Below are 6,679 nucleotides of genomic sequence, written 5' to 3'. Positions count from 1 at the left end.
GTTTAATCTTCTGTTTTTGTTTTTGTCTTCTGTTTAATCTTGGTCTGCCTTATAAACTTATGCTAAATGTCCTGGTTCTAATTGATGATTTTTCTTTTCTTTGTTTGACTCAGGTGTCCAACCTGAAGGAAGTCTGGACTGCTGTGGCCTAACCTGAGCTCAAGTCCTGGACCTGGTTCCTCCTTCCTCCACTGGCTCACATTTACTGTATCTGTTGTTCTTGTTTTACTGTATTTTATTGTACAGAAAATGTAAATTTATATAAATACCTGTAAGTTTAGAAATGCATAAAACTTAAAACTACTAAAGACCAAAAACTTACAAAATCACAAAACCAAAAACCCACAAAACTGCAAAACCAAAAACCTAAAAAAAAATCCCAAAACCCACAAAACTGCAAAACCAAAAACCTACAAAACCACAAAACCAAAAACCTCCTAAACCACAAAACCAAAACCTACAAAATCCACAAAACCACAGAACCAAAAACCTACAAAACCCCAAAACTGCAAAACTAAAAACATAAAAAATCCCAAAACCCACAAAACTGCAAAACCAAAAACCTACAAAATCCCAAAAACCCACAAAAAACTTGCACTTAAATATATTTATTTTATTTTTTGTATTTTTGTTTTGCAGGTGTCTGTGTTTTCATTCCATATTATTAAAAATCTGTATCATCTGAATGGTGTATGATGATGTTGTTTCAGTAAAATCATTGTTTATTTGACTCTTTTGTTTTGCCTGTTTTTGATTTGTCCATGATTAAAGTCTTTGACGTGAAGATCTTACAGCTGTTGTGAGTCAGGATCTTAAAGGTTCCAGTTGTGTTTTCTCTAAACTTGAATCTTTTGTTTTTGTCAGTGTTTGGAGGAGGAGCTCTGACAGCAGGTCACTGAGTAAACACACACTTTTACTGCCGTGTGGACGGAGAGCAGAGAAATAAAAGAGGTCAGTGGATCAGACTCATTGACTCACATTTTAAGGGGTCAGTCGCCAGTTCCTGTTCCAGCTGTTTAAATCCACCTTAAATCACAGGACTGAGTCAGACCAGGACCAGCAGCTCGGCTTCACTTCTGCTGTTAGACTCTGAAAGTGAGATGTGGTTTTCCAGCTTTAACTCTCAGCAGTGTGTGTGTGTGTGTGTTTACTTAGCTGTTAATAAAGTTAAGCAGATCAAACACAGCTTACACTGACCTCTGACCCCTCTCAGGAGCCAATCACAGCAGGCAGAGGGGACGAGGACTCGGCTGTGGGTTTGATCCGTTCTCACTTCACCTGGGCTCAGGTTTGAACTGAGGTGTTGGCTCAGCCCGTAGATCCACCTGGACCTCCCCCCGCGGCGTCGGACACGACCCTGACCGACAGAAGAGGACGGTGTTTGGACGGAGGCAGTCGAACGGTCAGGTCGCGTGACGCCTGAATCATCCACGTAAACAAATGCATGTTTTATCTTTTTGATGAGAAGCTCAAGTTTCCCAGCAGCACTTAAATACCACACGTGATCAGATCAGTGTGTTTGATTATTGATCAGTGGAAGACATTAACCGTCGTTCCGTAGATCATCATGGACTCCATCAGGACTCACCTGAGACAGGTGAGGCTCTGAGGTCAGAGAGAGACAGGCTCCTCCCCCTCTGACCAGTCGCCATGGTTACACTCTCTCTCTCCACAGTCGTCCACAGTGTCTCTTGACCAATCAGTGTCTGAGGATGAGGAGGTGGGCGGAGCTCAGGGGGTGGAGATGAGGTTTGTGACGTCAGAGGCCGAGGAGGCGGGGCCTAGCAGTGACCTCACAGCTCTGGTGTGGAGGTATCGCCATGGTTACCGGAGAGCTGGTGTGTTGTTGTGTTTGTGCGGAGTCGTCATCTTCGCTGCCGGTACACACACACACACACTCACACACAGGTTTTATTGATCACTCTGATCAGGTGATTAAAGTGGGCGTGGCTTCCCTCTCTCAGCTTTCCTATTGGCCTTCGCTGTGTTCAGTGGGCGGTACCACTGCTCCCAGCTGGGGGGGCAGGTGGAGGAGGATGAGCAGCCTGGGGGCGGGGCTAAACCACCTGCAGATGGAGGGGCGGGGCCTTACCTGGGAGAGCTGAGGGCAATGATGAGGAGGCTGCTGCAGGATGAAGATATCCACAGCACGGTCAGGTAAGAGAGGCCAGGTTATCACCATACCAGACTCCATTGAGAAAACAGGGATTTAACCAGCAGCTGCTGGAATACCACTGCCTCCATCTGTTAGTGTGTCTGTGTTACTGTGTGGTACTTTTACTTCAGTAAAGTATCTGATTACTTCTTCCACCACTGAAAGTCACACAGTAACACAGACACACTAACAGATGGAGGCAGTGGTATTCCAGCAGCTCCTGTTAAATCCCTGTTTTTCTCTATGGAGTCTGGTGCTGATATACAGAGATGTTTCTGGTTAAACAGGATCTGACTCTTTAATAAAAAGGTGATTTCTCTGATCAGTCGAGTCAGCAGAGCGAGTCATCCTCCAGGTTCTGCAGAGGGAACGTCTCTGGCCTCAGAGATCCTGCGTCGGTTCAGACAGCTGCAGATGGATCACACCTGGACCGAGTCCCTGTACGCCACGCTGCAGTTCCCCGACAGGTGAGAGCCGAGGGGCGGGACAACGGGAAGAGACGCCGTCCTTTAACTGACGCCCACAACAGACTGTCTGACGCCAGGCGTCTGTCTGTCTGTCTCTTTGTCTGTCTGTCTGTCTGTTTGTCTGTCTGTCTGTCTGTTTGTTGTTTGTTGTTTGTTTGTTGTTTGTTTGTTGTTTGTTGTTTGTGTGTTTGTTGTGTGCAGGTCTCAGAGCAGCTCTCTGTGCCTGGTGGACTCTGCAGGACTCGTCTCAGAGCAGATTCCTCTGAACCCGTCTGATTTCTGTCCATACAGCGCCACAGGAAGTACCACGGTGAGACACGGGGACAGGATGTGTTCATCGCCATGGTAACGTGACCTCAGTCACCTGTGCCTGTCTGTCTCTGCAGGGGGGCGTGGTCTACGCCAACTACGGCCGCCCGGAGGATTTTAATTGGCTGAAGAGCGCGGGCGTGTCTGTGATTGGCTGTGTGGTGGTGATGCGAGTCGGGGGCGGGGTCAGTTTCGCAGAGAAGGTCTGGTTGGCTGAGAGGAGCGGGGCGGGCGGAGCTTTGATCTACCCCGACCCCGCCGACCTGCCGCAGGACCCCCGCCGCCTCGGACTGAGCACACACACCGCCGTGTCCGAACACGTAACACACCCACACACACACACACACACACACAGGTTTCCCATGTTTCACCGCCTCCAGCCAATCAGCTTCTCCCTCTGCGTCGTCCAATCACAGGTGCACCTGGGGTCAGGTGACCCCTTCACCCCCGGCTTCCCCTCCTTTAACCACACTCAGTTCCCGCCCATCCAGTCCTCGGGCCTGCCGCTCATCCCGGCTCTGCCCGTCAGCGCCACTGTGGCCGCCAAGCTGCTGAGGTGATCCCCGCCCCCTCAGGTTACCTGCTCAGGTGTGACTGTGACCTCACTCCGTGTCTCCATGTCTCAGCCAGCTGTCGGGTCCGTCCTGCCCGCCGTCGTGGCGAGGCCGGCTGCCGTACGTGCGCTGCGTGGTCGGTCCAGAGTTCAGCTCCAGACGCAGAGTCAAGATGTCCGTCCACAACACGATGACGCCTGTCCTCCTCAACAACATCTTCTCCTCTGTGGTGGGCCGGGTGGAACCAGGTAAGACTCACCTGAGAGAGACGGTCAGTACCTGTACAGGTGAGCTCTGTGGTCACTGCTGTGTCTCTGTCAGACCAGTACATCATACTGGGAGCTCAGAGGGACTCTCTGGGTCCAGGAGCCGTGAAGTCCGGGGTTGGAACGGCCATCCTTCTGGAGCTGGCTCGAACCTTCTCCGCCATGGTGAAGAACGGTAAGTCTCACCTGGACACAGGTAGAAACCCCCTCCACCTGTCGTCCGGGCGGGTCCAGCAGAAACAGTGAACGAGCTGCTGTCTGTTCAGGTTTCAGTCCCAGACGGAGTTTACTGTTCGTCAGCTGGGACGCTGGAGAGTTTGGGAACGTGGGAGCGACTGAATGGCTGGAGGTTCGTCCAATCATAGAGCAGAGAACACGTCACATGGGATTTAACTTTGACATCACGGTATGACTCACTGGTGACTGACCTTTGACCTCTGTGTGTCAGGGTTACCTGTCCATGCTCCACCTGAAGGCTGTGGCCTACTTCAGTCTGGACCAGGCTGTGATGGGTAACGGACTGTCTGTCTCTCTGTCTGTCTGTCTCTGACTGACTGTCTGTCTGTCTGACTGACTGTCTGACTGACTGTCTGACTGTCTCTCTCTCTGTCTGTCTGTCTGTCTGTCTCTGACTGACTGTCTGTCTGTCTGTCTGTCTGTCTGTCTGACTGTCTCTCTCTCTGACTGACTGTCTGTCTCTCTCTCTGTCTGTCTGTCTGTCTGTCTCTGACTGACTGTCTGTCTGTCTCTCTGTCTGTCTGTCTGTCTCTGACTGACTGTCTGTCTGTCTGACTGACTGTCTGACTGACTGTCTGACTGTCTCTCTCTCTGTCTGTCTGTCTGTCTGTCTCTGACTGACTGTCTGTCTGTCTGTCTGTCTGACTGTCTCTCTCTCTGACTGACTGTCTGTCTGTCTGACTGACTGTCTCTCTCTCTGTCTGACTGTCTGTCTGTCTCTGACTGACTGTCTGTCTGTCTGTCTGTCTGACTGTCTCTCTCTCTGTCTAACTGACTGACTGTCTGTCTGTCTCTCTCTCTCTCTCTCTCAGGTGATGACGTCCTGTCGGCCTACACCAGTCCTCTGCTGGTCGACCTGCTGGACGCTGCCATCAGACAGGTGAGAGGTGACAGTTAGTGTACAGGTGTGCTGACTCCGCCCCCTCTCTGACCTCAGCTCTGACCTCACGTTCACCTGTGTGTTGTACCTGTTTGAGGTGGAGCATCCGAAACACGCAGGTCAGACCATCTACAGCCAGGCGGAGAGAGAGGGAGGCAGCTGGAGGATGTGAGGACACACACAGTAACAGTGACTCACCTGAACACTGCTGCAGGTAACACACCTGAGCAACACACCTGAGCAACACACCTGAGTAACTGCTGCTGTCTCCTCAGCATCAAGCCGCTGTACCTGAACAGTGGAGCGTACAGTTTCACCGCGTTCGCAGGAGTTCCTGCCATGGAGCTCAGATTCACCGAGGTAGGACTCACCTGCTGTCACCTGATTTATGACATCACCTGGTACACCTGTGGGACAGGTGACGTCATCAGGTGTGTGTGTGTGTGTGTGTGTGTGTGTGTGTGTGTGTGTGTGTGTTCAGGAGCGAGCGTACCCGTTCATCAACACGCCTCTGGACAGCGCCGCCCGTCTTCAGGAAGTGTTGGGGGGTCGTCTGGGGGTCACGGGGCGGAGCCTGGGGGAGCTGGTGGGGGAGATGGTGCTGCGATTGGCCCACGACCACATCCTGCCCCTACGCATCACTTCCTACGCCCAGACGGTGCTGCAGTTCAGCGCTCAGCTCAACAAACACTCTGCCGAGCTGCAGGTAACAGACCAGGACCAGGACCTGGTTCAGGTTCTTGTTCAGGTTCTAGAGCAAGTCATCAAACAGGAACCAGTGAAATACCTGAAGCTTCCTGCTGGTTCAGACCTGTTCACATGTCGTCATCTCCCCCATCCTCTCCTTCTCCCCCTCTTCCCCCTCTACCCCCCCCCCCCCCCCCCCCAGTCCAGAGGTCTCTCTCCTCAGTGGGTTTTCAGCGCCAGAGGTGATTACAGCCGAGCAGCAGAGACTCTGCAGAGAGCCATCGACTACAGCGACCTGCACGACCCGAGCACCGCCCGCTCCTACAACACCCGCATCATGAAGGTACGAGTACCACAACACCTGTGTCATGAAGGTACGAGTACCACAACACCTGTGTGATGAAGGTACATCAGAGTAATAAAACCCTCTCTCTGCAGGTGGAGTACTACTTCCTGTCTCAGTACGTGTCGGTGGTGGAGATGCCGTTTCGTCACGTGATCCACGGCCGCGGCGACCACACTCTGAGCGCGCTCACTGAGCACCTGGCCCTGCTGACCTCTGACCCCGGGACGCTTCGACGAGCGACGCTTCAGACGACAGCTCGCTCTGTTCACGCTGGACGCTACAGGGAGCGGGCTAACGCTCTGAACGGAGACGTGTGGAGCATCCGCAACACACTCACATACACACACTGACACACAACTACACCACACTGACAACACTGACCACACACTGACACACTGATACACAACTACACACACTGACACACTGACACACACTGACATACTGACACACAACTATACACAACTACACACACTGACTGACACACACTGACACAGTGACAGAAACACTCTTTATAAACCTGCAGTATATCTGAGTATTTATTGTTACACACACACACAGAGGTTGTTGGTTCGATAACTGGCTCGTTGTATCATGAAATAAAGATCTGTCTGATGACGTTTGTGACTCAGACGTCACTGAGACAAACTTCTTCTTTTCAGATCCACAGTTTGTTTTCCTCTGTTTCCTCTTTCACTGAAAACAAACAACATGTTTTTATGGAGCCACAACATCAGTCAGAGCTCTGACAACCTGACTATAACCTGACCATAACCTGACT

At 51.5% G+C, this 6,679-nt stretch overlaps 1 pseudogene; it reads left to right on the top strand.

Annotated features, from left to right (window-relative positions):
• The first annotated feature begins 908 nt into the window (after positions 1–908).
• LOC108892337 (transferrin receptor protein 2-like) lies at positions 909–6,251 on the top strand (annotated as a pseudogene).
• Positions 6,252–6,679: the final 428 nt, after the last annotated feature.

Source organism: Lates calcarifer, unplaced genomic scaffold, assembly GCF_001640805.2.
Source record: "Lates calcarifer isolate ASB-BC8 unplaced genomic scaffold, TLL_Latcal_v3 _unitig_2209_quiver_2642, whole genome shotgun sequence".
In the NCBI taxonomy this organism is placed as follows: domain Eukaryota; kingdom Metazoa; phylum Chordata; class Actinopteri; family Centropomidae; genus Lates; species Lates calcarifer.
This window is presented reverse-complemented; position numbering and strand designations above follow the sequence as displayed.